General features: G+C 43.4%; 1 pseudogene; it reads left to right on the forward strand.

Annotated features, from left to right (window-relative positions):
• The first annotated feature begins 2,274 nt into the window (after window positions 1-2,274).
• The window catches only part of LOC138452664 (leucine-rich repeat-containing protein 4B pseudogene), a 596,163-nt pseudogene continuing 582,916 nt past the window's right edge, over window positions 2,275-15,521 (forward strand).

Genomic DNA, 15,521 nt, shown 5'->3' on the forward strand with positions numbered 1-15,521 from the left:
CCCTTATCCTGACTTATAGTCTGAAAAACATAATGTTTGTAATCAACCTTGCTTGGTATGTGGGGCAAAATAATCAATTAGCTTCTCTTTTATCTCTGCAAATATAGCAATTTCTTAGTCTGGCAATACATATATTACATAACGAACCTGATGGCCTACTAAAAGAGTCAGGATGATCCAGATGCATGTGTCTCTTGTGGACCTATGGATCTGATGTAGACCTCAAAATCTCTCACGCTTCTTGTACATCCCAGATCAAGATTGCTGGTGTCTGACAATTCATATGGTAGCAGCACCTGTAATGGTAGTGCTTCGTGAGGCAGGTATGGTGCTACCCTAGCTGTGGTGGCTGGTCTGGTGGATATGTAATTGTCAAATATGTTGACTGCATCTTTGGGAACTTTGGGCTTGCCTGTTTATCTGCTTTGTCTTCCTCTTCACTAAGTAATTATAGCTAGGTTAACGTTGAACACATTCCTGGCAGAGACAATGTTCTCTTAATGCAGCCAAATGGACCACATGCATGCAGCTCGCAGTGGACTGTCGAGTTGTTGGCTTGAAAAGTTGTGTTTCAGTCGTGGGATGATGTTACAGATGACTTCTTGAGGCTTTGGTAAAGGATACCTGTATCAGAAAAAGGAAGGCCCTGAATTTGTGATGGTGCATTCATTTGGGTGTGGAAGTATTTGGGAAATGGGCAAAAAAACTAGCCCTTCCAGTGAGATTTGTGTGAGTGTGCTGTCATTCGATTATGAGGCTTAGGTGATCTGTGCACACCAGCATGGATGCCAACACTGGCAATTTAGGAGGGAGACTCCTAGTTGTTCTTTAAAAAATGTTGCTTTTTTTTTTTTTACTTTCTCCCGCCTAAGATCATTCAAAACCCAATGCAATCAAATGGGGGAATTCAGATCTGCTATGTTTGACAAAATCTTCCTCACTGGTGCTCCAAAATGTTGGTGCACCCGTTGGTATTAGTGTGGGAGTGCTGATGCTCTCTTCACAGGTGCTGTCAGCCGACTGTGGATCTTAGTTAGCCTTCACGCACAAGAGAGCCTGTAGCACAGGGCTGGCCTTACGGCATGGCCACCCAGGCGACCGCTCGGGGTGCCATTTCCCCACCACACCGGCTCGGGGAGTCTTTAAAGGTCTCCCCCAAGCTGGTGTGATGTGAGTAGGCATGTGGGAGAAGGCGCGGGCGCACTTAATAAGGATCTATGTGAAATAATCGTCGTCAAAATGGACGGGCTGAAAAGTGCAAACTGTAAAAATGTGCATCACTGCCTCCATTTTGTAACTTTTTTTTTACTTTTGATTTCCCCTGCTTTCCTTGTTATGGAAGCAGGGGACAACCCTACAACCCACAAATTCCCATAATGTTGAACAAGGGGAGTGGGAGACACCCCCGCAACACTGCTCCCCTTGTTCGACATTATGGGAAATCATGATTTTTTCCAATGCCGAATGCATAGAAAACACACATTGAGCACTTTATTTTTGAACTTTTCTGCTTCTTCACTTAATAACAATAGGACGCTGATGCTTTTGCTTCCACTTCTATTGAAAATGTGGCACCCCCCTGCATGGTTTGAGGCACGTGGGGGGTGTCAAATTTTTGTTTTGCTGCCCAGGGTGCTGCCGCTGCTAAGTCCGACCCTGATGTAGCGCTTGTGCCTCGTCACACCGGCAATGGTAAGTATTAGCACCAGGCGGCCTTACGAGTTCGACAGGCTGCCACGGTAGATAAACGACACCTGTATCTAATGAATGCTGCACAGAGCATGGAGGATTTCATTCTCTTCCCACTTGTGTTTAGTGTTCTGATTTGGGCCCTATTCTTTTCTAAGAAATGCACATGCTATATAACAACAAATGACTTGGCGCTGAGAATACCTATAACCTCCTTTACTCAAGTCACATCTCCAAAACCTGTCCTTCTCTTTTCTCATATTCAATCTCCACTCCAAGTCCAGCATCTTCATAAGGACATGGAGAGGTGTTCATTGCCACAGGAAACAACACAAACCTGCATTCAAGAATGCATACTTTGTTGATTTACTTGTCTTGACTGATGCTCTGGTGACCCTCTTTGTTGGAGAGAATCAGGTGATGGTGGGGCCTCAGCATTGGGACCCTAATTCCTCAACAAAATTGTGGTTTCCACATGTTTTGTTTTCCTTTCTGATGAAATTAGTGCTTGCTTCCCTTTTCAGAGCAGCATGCCCAAAATTCTTTAGAAATAGGACCAAAACACGTGAAAACCCACAACAATAGCAAAAGAGTCCGGGCGACTTGTGGTGCTACTGGAGAGCCAAGGCACCCCGCAGCCCGTGCAGTGTGACTGATCATCACTGGAGCCACCCCTTCTGCCCCCTGAACAGTGGGATCTGCAGGGTCTTCCGCTACGCCGGTGCTGACAGCGCATCTAGCTTGTCTCGGTGATTCTCCCCAGCCCCCACCTCCTTCCCACTATGCCTCTCGCTCTCTTGCTCGATTGGTATTCCGCTCGTCCGTGCAGCTCTACAAACGCTACTGCACCATCAGAGGAGGAAAGGGAACGCGAGACGAAGAAAGGGAAGGCTGTCCTTGCCTTTGCCTACACCTGCGCCATACATTCATGATAATGTGATAATTGTATTCTTAATGCTATATGACTGAGTCCGACCTCTTGCTTTAAGCCCGACGGTGAAAGGTAATTAAAGGGCTGGGGAGTGGAAACAGCGCTCGAGGTGGCTTGCAGCGTCCAGTGCCTCCTGGTCTGCAGTATGCGGGCCACTCTCGGCTGTGCGTTCCGTCTGAGCACCCCTCTGTGCTCCAGAGCTGCTCCTTGTTAAAGAACGGGGCGCGTTTCAGACCTGCAGCCGAGGAAGGGCACGGCCAGGCTCCAGGCCTGCAGCTGGAGAGAAGCAGGATTCCATACTTGCAGCTGGAAAGCAACGGGACCAGGATCCAGGATTGCAGCCGGAAGGGGATCGGGATACCTGCATTTAGGGAAGGACAGGACCTGCCTCTGGGTAAGGAACGGGCCAGGCCGGCAGCCGGGTATCGGAATAGGCCCCACGCCTGCAGACGAGGGAGGACAGGGCCGAACTCTAGCGCCGCATCTGGGTGAGAGGATGCCCCGGCTCCACACCTGCAGCGGGGGAGGGCGCTCCTGACCTGCGGCTGCCATAGACGTGTGCACGCATGGCGGCCCTGAGCCCCGAAGCAGCGTCGCCGCCGGCTCCCTGAGGTGAGTACCACTTCCCATATGAATGGGGGTTAGTCCTCTCTCTTTGTGAGCTCATTGTATAGACATCCGCACTAGTCTTAATCTCAGTTCTATCCTCTGTTATGATGTAAACGCCATCTGCAAGGTTGCAAATGTTCGCTTTTATATTTACGTGAGTACTCTCTCATTTATAAATGTGAGACATATCCTATATATCTCACTGTATGCTACTGTACTGTTGTGAGCAGTGGGCACATCTGATGTCAAAACTCTTAGAGCTATTTGAGTACTTTTGCACTGTTGTGAGTACTCTTCTGCACTGGCGTGAGTGCTTCAGTATTGATGGAATCACCATGTTGTAAATGTTCTCTTCTGCATTGCTGTGAGGACTCGTATGCACTGGTGTGTCTACTGAGGTCAGTACTATCATCTGTGATGTGAGTATCCTCTGTTGCATTCATGTTAATACTTTGTTATATTGTGTTGCACTATATTATGTTATGATGCGAATCATCTTGTGAATTTATTTCAATAACATTCCGTACTGCTGTGAGTACTTGCGTCTTTACTGCATTCTGTACCCGTTTGCGTACTCTCTCCTGTGTTGGTATGCATACACATTGATGTGAATTTGCCCTGCCGTTCCGGGCTCTCTTTTGTGTAGTGCTGTCAGTGCTATCTGTCGTACTGGCGTGAGTACTCTCGTATGGACTTACGTTAGTATTCGTTTCCGAAAGGGCTTGAGAACTCTGATGTGGGCGTCGCCTGCATTATCCCGAGTACTCTCTCGCGTGCTGATGTGACTAGAGGTTTCCCGTATGAGTCTTCAAGTTATTGATGTGGAGCGCTATATTAAGGCGCTTGAATGTGGCTCGCATTCGCCTTTTGGCGCAAGTCGATAGGATGCTGTGAGGCTCCGGGAGATATTGATTGGAGACGAAAGAGCTGGTTATCTTGCGGCCGGCCTCTGCTGCCGGAGTGGTCCCCCATGGGCCTCCGCAATGTAGGTAATGGCGGAAGGACGCTGTGCTTGAGCGCGCGAGGGCTCCGGGTAAGGGAGCGGGCGCGCGCCTAGAGGGGCGCTCTCCATAATGGTATTCCGAGCACAGGCAGCGGCTTTGTGAGACCAGCCGAGTGATGAATGGGAATGCGTTATATGCGTGCACCTCTGAACCCCCACATTCCAGAGGATGGGCTGGGGAGGGGGCACTGGCAGGAGGCGACGACGGGAGTGTGGGAAGATGGGCGAGTGGGAGGACGGAGAAAGAGAGGATGAGAAAAGATAAAGGCACGTGAGGAGATGTGGGAAGATAAGTGTGAAAATGAAAAGAAAACGTCTGAGACGTGATGCAAGCAGTGTGCAGTCACCCTAAAAGATGTGTGTACAGAAGAGGGGTAGCGAATCTCCAGTCACACCTGCTGCCCCACCCACTGTTGGCCTCGAGCCCCCACACCACCCAGTCAATGTATGGTGCCAACCCTATTAATTTTATGGGGCACTGCCTCCAGCGCCTCTGGGGCTGGCAACAGACAGAGGCTGGTCAGCACTGGCAGGACCTGCCACGGGTTGTGTACCACTGTGCAGTGAAGGCCTCACACCATCCAAGTGGCCGTCCCTGGGTTTAAGATCTCACCTACACTGTCTGATAGGCCCACTAGCCACCCATAAAAGGATTCCTTATAACTGGAGCCAGCAGGGACCAGGCTCGGACTGGCCTATTGGGCGATAGGGCAACGCTCGAAGGGCCTGTGCTCTGGACTAGTTTGATAACTCAGTCATTGTACACTTGGTCTTCGTGATACAAGGTATTTTAAAATTCACTGTTCTTCACAGGTTGTTGCAACATCTTCCCCAGGCAGCATTCAAACAGTATATGGTAATAAGTCTCCAATTGCTATTTATGGATGCGGGTCACTTGTTTTGGTCCTCTGGACTATTTTCTGCCCCGTCCGCTCAAATGTAGCCGTGGACTCATCCGCGAGTACAACACAGTCCCCACTGGATTCACAGGTTCAGAGTAGGAGCAAAGTTCATGCGCCCATCTTGCCTTGTGGCAGAGGTCCGTGAAGAAGCCCAGAGCTGAGGAAGTGCACCCAGGGCCCCAGTGCCCTTATGTCGAAGGGTACTTCTTCTCTCCAATTTATCTTGATGCTGGCTCGAGTTAAAAACTGTCTAGTAGACATTGGCAGCTGTAAGAATACAAATTGATGAAAACAAAATGCAGAGAAAACCAAGGTTATGATTCTCGGCCATTCTCCAGCTGCCCAAGCTCTCTGGATTACTGACTTCGGGTTCTCTTCACTGGGCCCCTTACCCCTTAAGGCGAGATGCACCTCGGGCAATGCAAAGGTTAGGATGCTGAGGAAAATGTGTCCGTTTATTCCGATAGAATTCTGGAGCCTTGTAGTCTCAGCATCCATCTCAGCCCAGCCCAAGTTTCTCCTACAGCTTGTCCAGGTGGTGCCAAATTCTGCCGCTCGCCTGGTTGCTGGCCTCCGTAAATTTGCTCATTTCTCTCTGGTACTGCCGAGCCTTCATTGGATGCCTGTGGCGGCGAGAATTACAGTTAAGACCTTGCGCCTTGTCCATAGGGCCTACTCTGGCTTCAGAACGCTCTACCTTTGCAAGAAACATTTTGTAATAGGCTCCGTCACTTAAACTTCGCTCAGCAAATCAGTTGCTTATGTGCTCCCCCAGCTTTACTAGAGCTACTATCGGGGAGTGAACTTTTGTGCCATTGTCGATCACCTTTTTACCTGTTTTTTCATTTTCTTCTTTTTTTGGTGGTATTTCTTCTTTTCTCTGGTTTAGGAAACCTATTGCGCCAAGATACCCTTGGCTCATAGTTGCACTTTAGAAGTCCCGCTGACATAACATAACATCTCTGTGCTTCCATATATCCAATGGCTCCAAGAACACGCCTGACATGCCAGGCTCCATCGTGACACTCAGACTAACGTCTGCCACTCCCATAGTGCTAATTAGGGGCCTTGCTTAATCACATCCTTAACCCCCCTTACAACAACAGACAAATCACTTTATTGTCTTCACTGGAAAGTGCTGAGTCCCCTTTAAGGCCTTTGCAGGCGTGAGGTTTCACTCTAGCGCCTCATTTTCAAGACTTGAAGTTCTACCAGTCTCCCGTGGTCGCTGAAGGCAGTCCTCGGTCTAAGGGTTCAAGGACCTGTACCAACAACTTTCCCCATCCCGCTCTGGGCTGGCAATCTTGCTCACGGTTACATGATACAATATGGGTCTGCCTGGCAGAATAATGCCATCATGTTGGTTTTATGTATGGTTTTTGTTTAGTTGCAACGCTTTTTAGTTTCAACGTGCTGTGTGTTAAGGGGTGGGAGGAGGAAGGGTAACGGGGAAAGGATTAAGAAGCATATGATGCAAGGAACAGGTCTTTAGGGCTTCTCTGAGTTTCAGACGGTTGGGCTCAAGGTGCACATATGGCATAGTGAGTTCCACTTCTGCTGGCGTAGAGAACGACCACCGTAGAGGGCTAATCTCAAAGATCACATTCAAGCAAGTTGTGGAAAGCAGACCTTTTAGCACCGCGTCAGTAAAGTATGTTTGTCTTACCACACTTTTATTGGGTTTTCATATTTACAAAAAAGAATAAAAGCAAATCTGTTGTATTTTTTTGTTGTTGAGCCTTCTTTGGGTTTTGAATTCTACTAACGCTGCATTCACCTATCTTACACCCCCTATCACACAATCCCACCCCAAAATTCAGGGAAATGTATTGGAGATTAGTACCCGGCGAGAGTCAAGCAGAATGCAACACGCATTCCGATTGGCTCTCGCCGGGTCATTACCCGGCCGAGAATCCCTCGATTCTCTCCCGGGATTCCAGCCTCCTTGTCCACGGCGGGGGGCATGGCAGCCCCTCAGCCAATGAGGAGGCTCGAAGCGGGGCCATCTCCGCTCCAAGCTTCCCCACGGCTGAGAAGCTTTCTTGGCCCCTGCCAGGGACTCAGGTAAGTTTTTTGTTCCTTCCCCTTTCCTCCCACCTCCCTGCCCTCCCCACCCCACTTACCTTCTGCCTCCTTTGTCCACGGCGGGTGGCGTGGCAGCCTCCCGCCAGTGGAGGCTCAAAGCGGGGCCATCCCCGCTCCGCACCTCCCCACGGCTGGAGGCTACCATCGTCCCCGGGTAGGGATTCTGATGCTTTTTTAAATACATTTTTTTCCCTCCCCTCCCCCAACCCCCTAACCCTGCTTACCTTCTTCTGTCGTCTTTCAGGAGCGGACGCGCTGGGAACGTTTCTGTTCCCAGCAAGTCCACTCCCTATGGCTACCATGGAAATGGAAAACAGACTCTGTTTTCCCTTTCCCAGTGGCCATTTTCTTGGTCGTTTCTTTTTTTTTTTTTTTCGAAATGCTGCAGCGTTTCAGGACAGAAAAAACAGCTTTTAGCGCCCCGGTCATGCAGATCTTGCAGGCCGGGGTACTAATAGCAATATTCCCCTCGCGACGGGGGTATTACCGAGTCAGGGGCATATGGATTAATTAATATGCCATTTTATAAAAATAATGAATCAAAGCCAAATGTGGTCCCCTGTAATATTCTTGCTAATGTCATATAAATCCAATATATAAGCCACGGTAGTGGCTGTAAAGTTATGGTTAAATTGCTAATCCCATAGTAGGAGCATTTGTTGGGTGGCTTATAACTTTGCTCCCCCTGGATGAATCCACACCAAACTTTGCAAAAAGTATATGGCCCACTCTGAATTTATTAGCAAAGTTTGGTGAGGTTTGGTCCGGGGGGGCAAAGTTATAGGGGGGTCCCAAAACTTCTTTTTTTCCCATAGACTGAATGGGGAAAAACTTTGCTCATGCCTACAGCCCAAACCACTGGACGGATTGTCATCAAATTTGCGGCAGGAGCAGCGTCTTGGTCCCGAAAGTGTGCTTTTGTAAAATTGGTGATAATCCGGCCAGTAGTTTTTAAAAAAATGACCTAAAAGTAGCTCACAAAAAATTAGTGATATCTATGTCCGCTCTGCGGACACATTTCCCTGTTCGCTCCATGGACAGTGTCCTGATTGGCTAATCGGCTTGCGTCATGTCCACGGGCATGCGACATGTCCGCTGATTGGATGGTGAAGCGGGTGGAGTGCATCGGATTTTTGGGAACGCCCCCCATCTTGTATCCGTGGACATCCGCGGACAGCGCGGTGTCAAATGGTGGAGAAATACAATTTTGGCAAGTGTGTTGGCTTGTAACACTGTTTGGGGAGGGTGGGGGAGTAAGAGATGGGTCAAATATTGTATCTATTTAGGTGGCAGGCACCCCTGTTGTGTTTGTTGTGTCCGCGGACAGCTGCGCTATCCTTGATGTCCGTAATCAACCAAAATGGAGGTGTCCTAAGGACACTATACTTGTCCGTACTGTTCGCAGGCAAGTTAAAACTGTTCTAAGAACACACACAGTGTCCGGGATGTCCGTAATCAAACGAAAATGGTGGTGACCTAAGGACACTATACCTGTCCGTACTGTTCGCAGGCAAGTTGAAACTGTTCTAAGAACACACACAGTGCCCGCGGACATAAAATTGCCCATATGACATAGTTAAAATGTTTGATTCTATGGGTGTGATATGCTGCGGTGGTTGTGGCAAGGCCTAGAGTTTTGGGTGCATGCCGTGGTTGTGGTCAGGGCCTAGAGTCTTGGGTGCCTGTGGTGGTTGTGGTCAGGGCCTAGAGTCTTGCACCCAAGACCAAGTTCAAGCCCAAAGTTATAAGTACCAAAGTTATAAGCTACCATGGGTGTGATATGCTGCGGTGGTTGTGGCCAGGTCCTAGAGTCTTGGGTGCATGCGGCATGCACCCAAGACCGAAGTTATATGCGCTGTTTGCTTCAATGGTTGTGTTATGGAGCAGTATTTATGAGTTGTACATATTGTAATATACTTACTGTTTGGTTTGGTAACTGGAGTACATATATTCTTTGTCAATTTATGTGATTAAAGAAAAGATCATGTTAGTATTAGTAGTTTGTAAGGATTTATAACATTGAATAATAGACTTTATTTATTCATTTTGACCCTCATATTTAGTAGTTTACAAGCCAGTGTACTTTGTAATTTGCTCAGTTTCTGTGTTTGTTTTTCAACTCATTGAGCTTGTGGAAAAAAAAAAAATCCATGTCGGATTAAAAAAACCCTTTTTTTGTCCTGCTACAGTCTATTTTTTTGTTTGTTTTCAGAGTTCTCTTGTTTCTGGCTAATGTTCTATCTGTTGGCTTGTTGCACATTTTGGGAGCAGTTAGATACCTGTTGGTGTATTCTAACTGTCTATTTTTTGTTATAATTTAGTGGTATTGATTTATCTGTTTGCTTGTTGCAAAATCTTGGGGCAGTTAGATACCTGTTGCCGTATTCTAACAGTTTATAGTTTTTTAATTGAAGTTTTGTTAATGTTTAAGTACAGATTAGTTATTGAATTTTGGTTTTAAAAAGATTAAATAAGCGTTTGTAAGATTTGCTGGTAATCTCTGCTTTACAGTAATGGTACTATCATTACATTCAAACCATCCACATTTCTTTTGAATATATGCAGTGTAGTGACCTGCATTGGTGTGGCTCCTGCGTGGTAGATTATACCTATTGTTGTGAAGGTTTTCTTACCAAGTGATGCTTGACCATGTGTGAATCCAGTCAGCTTGCAGTTGTTTTTGGTACCATCTGCATTGTAACGTAGAAGCATTAGTATTACGTATTTACTCTCTGTTTGTATTAGTAAGGTGGAGCAATTATCTGAATTAAGGTAGTACATAATCTACCATGGTTTGCATTTTCTACAATTTGCTGAAATGGAACGGTTTCACAATTACGTATGGATACATACACAAAACGCTCATTAGGGATTTGTTGCTGTGTCACATTGGTGCAGAGAGTGCATGTATGTTTCCACATGTATGAAATCTGGAACATTTCAATTATAGCTATGTTTTTGTTTTGTAGTAAGTACATTAGAAATTCTTTTGCATCTTCTTGTGAGTTTATAGTGAATTTCACCATTCCAGCACAGTAGTCCAATTCTTGTCATATTCCATGAACACTATACATGTTGTCAGGATTGTTTGTTGTGTTTCTATGAAGTACTAACATTTGCAAACACAATTGGTCTGTAGTGTGTAAGTAAATGTCAACAATTGGTGGTAATTGAAATAGAATATTAATTGCTACATTTGCGTAGTAACTTACACCAGTTATATTTGAAAATTTGAATGGACCAGATAGGTCTGTGTCCAAGTCATTTTTTCAGTGTGTTTGTTGCTTCTTAGAAGAAGTACCTGAGTTACTTTGAGTAATAGATTCTGCTTTGGTTGTGGTAATTGATGAAGTATTAGCTTCTTTTCCTCTCTTTGGAGGATTTGCAGTGAGATCCTGTTGCATTTCTGTTTGAATTAGTTTTCTTTTACAGCGTTTTCCTTTTTGTGGAACAAGATATGTTTTTAGATGGGGGTGTATAGTGAACGCAGTCTATTGTATTCTTAAATGCAAGGAATATCAGCTTTTACTTTACTTGCATCAAAGTTGATTAGAAACAGAGTGTCAAGTGTACGTAAGCATGATAGTGCTACGTAGCTCATGCCTTCTTTAAAGACTGTGTTACCAATATCTAGCAATGCTTTGTCTAGGGTAATCCCTTGTGATTTATGAATGGTGACTGCGTATGCTAGAGTTAGAGAAAATTGTTCTCTGCGTACATACATGTCTTTGAAGAGAAGGAATCGAGCTGTTGAGCACCCTATCCTTTTTACTTCTGAAAGTTTGTCAAAGAGAATATTGACAAACTGAATGTTGTTGTCACGTGGGTATGTTTGAAAGCCAACAACTGTACCCAGTGCTCCATTAACTAGTCCTTGATCCACATCAAGGTTATGTTTAAGCATTACTCTACAGTTTAAGGATATATATATTTTTTTCTCCAAACCAGCTGTGTTGGAGATTGAATTTTCAAAGGTATTTAGTCTTGTTGTGGCTTGTTGACACATGGGTAGTGCCATACCATGTACGTCCAGTTTGTCTGTGGAGCAAATTTCAATTATTGGTTGTGTTTCTTTTTTCAACATTGTTTCATTGAATTTGGAACTGCTTGCAAGAGTTGGCAGTAAGGAAATACAATTGAAATTTTTATGCGATAATTGTTCCATGACATCAGTAGCACATGAGTAATGGCCATAAAGTGCATGGATGTGCCGCGTTTTTAATATTGCTTGTGCTTTTTGAGCTAGTACACCAACTCTAATACTTCTTAAAATGTTGGCGTAGGTGAGGTCTGCAGACTGTCGCATGTTTTCTGTTAATTCTCTGTATTGGAAATGTTGCCAAAGGTTGACATTTCCTATGCTGCCAACAGTTTTCCGGTACAGTTTGTGTCCTAAGGTTTTAAAAATTGGTTCACCTTTCACTGGTGTCAATTGAAGAAGATCTCTGAAAACAATAATGTGTTTTCCTCCATAGAGCTCTTCATAGTTTGTTTTAAGTACATCTTGTAATCTGAGGTGAATCAAAGCCAACAATAGGTTGGAGACCATGCTCACTTCATCTATTAGTAGCATTTTCATTTGTTTTAAAACTCTGCGTAGTTCCATTGCAGCTTCTGTAGAAAGTTTGTAATATTCTACTTTGTTTTGGTGTTCTACTGGCAGGAGTAGTAATCAGTGTAAAGTGACACAGCCTATGTTGTAACTGCCCCCACAGGTTTAGCTGCCTACAACAGCAGACAGTTTGTTGTTTGTCAATTGTTGAAGGAACTTGCTGATGATTTTGATTAAGAATGTTTTGCCTGAACCAGCTTCACCACTGAAGTATAATAGTATAGGTTTGTAATTTTGCCAGGTACATTCTTTATTTTCATGTTGTACACCACGTGAAATTTCTTTTGTTACTTCTTGAAAAATGCTATGCTGCTTATTGTTTAGTTTTGATTGTAGTGTACTTAAGTCTTCCATATCTTCATACTGACACATGGTGTTTTCTACTTCTGTCATAGCTAATTCTGCCTCATTTGCTATTAGTGGCTGTCCCAGTGGTTCTTGGCTTCCTGTTACAGAAGGTTGACTACTGTCAGCAGTGTCGTTATATAGTTGGGCCTGGAGTTCTTCTCGTGTTGCTGTTCATTGTGCACATTGTTTTGTACTGTGTAAAGTTACCATCGGTGATAGTGCTTTCATTTGCTTTGAAAGTGTATTCATAGGAGTCATAGTTATCTAGTATTTCATCTTCTTCTCTCCATGGTTTAAAGAGTTGTAGCAGGGACATGTAATACAGTTCTTTATTTTGAGGAGTTTTTAATGACAATTTGATATGATTAATTAAACTTGGTTTGGTAAGTTTTACTAAGCTGCCTTCACAATTTGTCACTCTGTATCTACCTTTTTTTTTCATCGGGTTTTATATTATTTTTGTATGTGAAGTTTTGGGCTATGTGGTATAGACACATGGTTTCCAAAGTGGTACTTCGTTTGGGTAGTATGTGTCTAGTAAATTGTTTTTCAAAATGTCTTGGCTGTTGGGATAATTTTTGGCTATTGTTTCTATGTTGTCGTATGATTTGAGAACTCTTTTTCTAGAAATAGCAGGACCAAGACTTAGCCATACTATATTTTCAGATTTTCCATACAAAGCAGTACCGGTTAAATGATCTGCAGCTTCATAGCAGCCACATTCTCTATGGGAGAGCATTTTAATGCCCAAGCTGTACAATTTCTGAGACAGTGTTTTGTCGGATGACAGGCCATTCCAGAGGTCTTTAAGTAGGCTGTAACATATCATGCAACTGCAGTGGAAATGTCTGCAATGTACTGCACATCTATGTTTGCATTCCACAATAGGGCAATGATTGCACTGTAATCATTGATATATTTTGATTCTTCTGTTCTTTTTAGGTAATATGTATTTTTAGGTGATTTACCTTTAACACTATGTCTAACTGAAGACATGAAGATGTTCACTTGACCTGTTTCTGTAACCAGTCTAGGGAAACTAAAGCGGCATTTGGTGTGGTATTTCCCTTTGTTTTTGTATTTGCGACAAAAATATATTTGCCACATTTGTGTCTTTGAAATTGTACAATTTGTGCATGAAGATCACTATTTGTATCTTCTGATGGAATTTCACAAGTGACATATTTTTCGATAAACTGTAATACAGTGGCATCACTGTCTTGACCAAATTTAGGAGCATCTTTAATCCATAAAAGCATGTGGATATGTGGTGTTCCTCTGACTTGGTATTCTTTTCTCCAAAAGCAGTGTTGCACTTCTCCGAGGGGAGGAACAGTTTTATTACAAATAAAGTGTAGCATAGCAATGAAGCGATGATGGAAATACCTTGAAACATTAACATCATCTAGAGAGCAAAGTTCTCCAGGTGTTAGTATATCTATGTTTGTTTTGTTTTTGTTTGATATGCATAGGAAATCATGTAGATCTTCCCATGCATATTCTGCACAACTTAATGTAACAAACCAAGTGGGTGGGCCAAGGTTTCTTATCATACAACGTACATCTCCGTGACGTCGTAACCAGTACTCTTTCAGACCAAACATGTTTACTACCAGATTTGTAATGCTTGATTGTAAAACCTCATCTTTTTCTTGCACTTTTTGTAGTAATTGCATAGCTGACATATTTTGAAAGTGGGTTCCTGATTTTAATGTGTGTGCAACTCCGTAACATAGAGTTGCTAGTTCACTTTCAAAGAGTAGGTGGAATATGTATTCCACATTTTGTCTAAATCTGGGGTCTTCAGAATACATCCGTAACAAGCTGTATTCTGATGCTGTTATTTGAATAGGTCTATCATCGTAGCTTCCTACTTTGCCAGTAGGAAAAAGTAGACGAAAAGCACGTGCTTCTATTCTTTTTTCCCATATGATGATTGGTGATCCTGTTTGTTGCATTTGGTATGTTTCTAGTGCATCATTTATGGTGTCATTAGAGTGTAATGGATGAATTGTACAATGGTCTAAAATATTGGATACTGTAGCAGGATCTAGAAGTTCAAATTGACCAGTTTCTGGTGACTCTTGAATTCTTTCATTTGTTTCCCTTAACTTTTCTTCAATATTTATTTCTTTGTAGTATTCATTATTGTCTTTTAGATATTGCAAGGCTTGTCTAACTTTTTGTAAGTCTACCAGTTGTTGCCAAATGTGTTTGTCTTTTGTAGGTACACCATTTACTAAGACAAGTAAAGATTGTTCTATTGGACGTTGCACTCCCAGAGTGTGCACATTTTCTTTTAGATCTAATGGTTAATATACCACTTTGCCGCAAATGCCTTTCACCAATTCAGAGGGAGGTAATTTTGCTGTTTTTGGGTGAAGGCGTATTATTGCTTGAAATGGGTACACTGTTTGAATTATGATGCTCTCATATAAATTGAGTTGTTGCAGGAGTTTTGGTAGAGGGAATAATTCCAAATTATTTGTGATAGCAGGTGAAGGAGTTTGATTGTTGTCAAGTTTTGTAGTGCAGTAACTGCAAAGTGTTAAGGGGTCAGTTTCATATTTGTTTTCTGCTATAAGGTTGAGAGCTAATTCAAACCGTTTGGAATTTTCATTGTCTTCTATTTTGTATGTTATGTCTATAGTTTTTGTGTTACTGTTATAAAAAGTTCTGCGTCAACACACACACAAATGGTTTGGTACTTCAGCGGATGTACTTTTGAATTTTAGTATTTCTTTTTTGTATGTGTGTAGTAGAATGCTGCCATGTTTTTGCTAGTCTGTTGTAAAGCTATTGTATTTTGTAAGTGGTTTTCACTTCCAAAATATTTACTCTGGATATGGTTGATTTCTTTGAGTAGGTCTTTGGCTGTACCATGTACAAGACTGTTATTTAAATTGGCTAGTGCTAAAGCAGGACATTTAGCATAGTACAGTTTATATATTAGATTTCTTATAGTTGAATGATGTGTTGATATCATTTTTATATGATATAAGCTGCTTTTGCAACTAGGTCCTGAAATGCAGGCCAATGAATGTCCTTGCAGTCCTGTGTATCTGCACACTGGACAGGTATCCATATTTTGCAGCAGCTTTATTTTGATTTTGTCTTTGCCTTTCACATATTAATTGAGGAACTGGCGTAAAGATTTGAAAGATTTTTTGGTAATGTTACACACTGACGTGCATGGCCATTTGTATACTGGACGTTCTGGTTCAGTCGAATGGAGAATTGATACTGAGTTTTCTGGGGATATTTTTGTAAGCAGTATTTCTTGTTCCTTTATGGTGGTATTACGTTTTTTTTCGTAACCTCGTCCACTGCTATGGATGGAAA

This window comes from Ambystoma mexicanum, chromosome 1p, assembly GCF_040938575.1.
Source record: "Ambystoma mexicanum isolate Mex_15411 chromosome 1p, UKY_AmexF1_1, whole genome shotgun sequence".
Classification (NCBI taxonomy): domain Eukaryota; kingdom Metazoa; phylum Chordata; class Amphibia; order Caudata; family Ambystomatidae; genus Ambystoma; species Ambystoma mexicanum.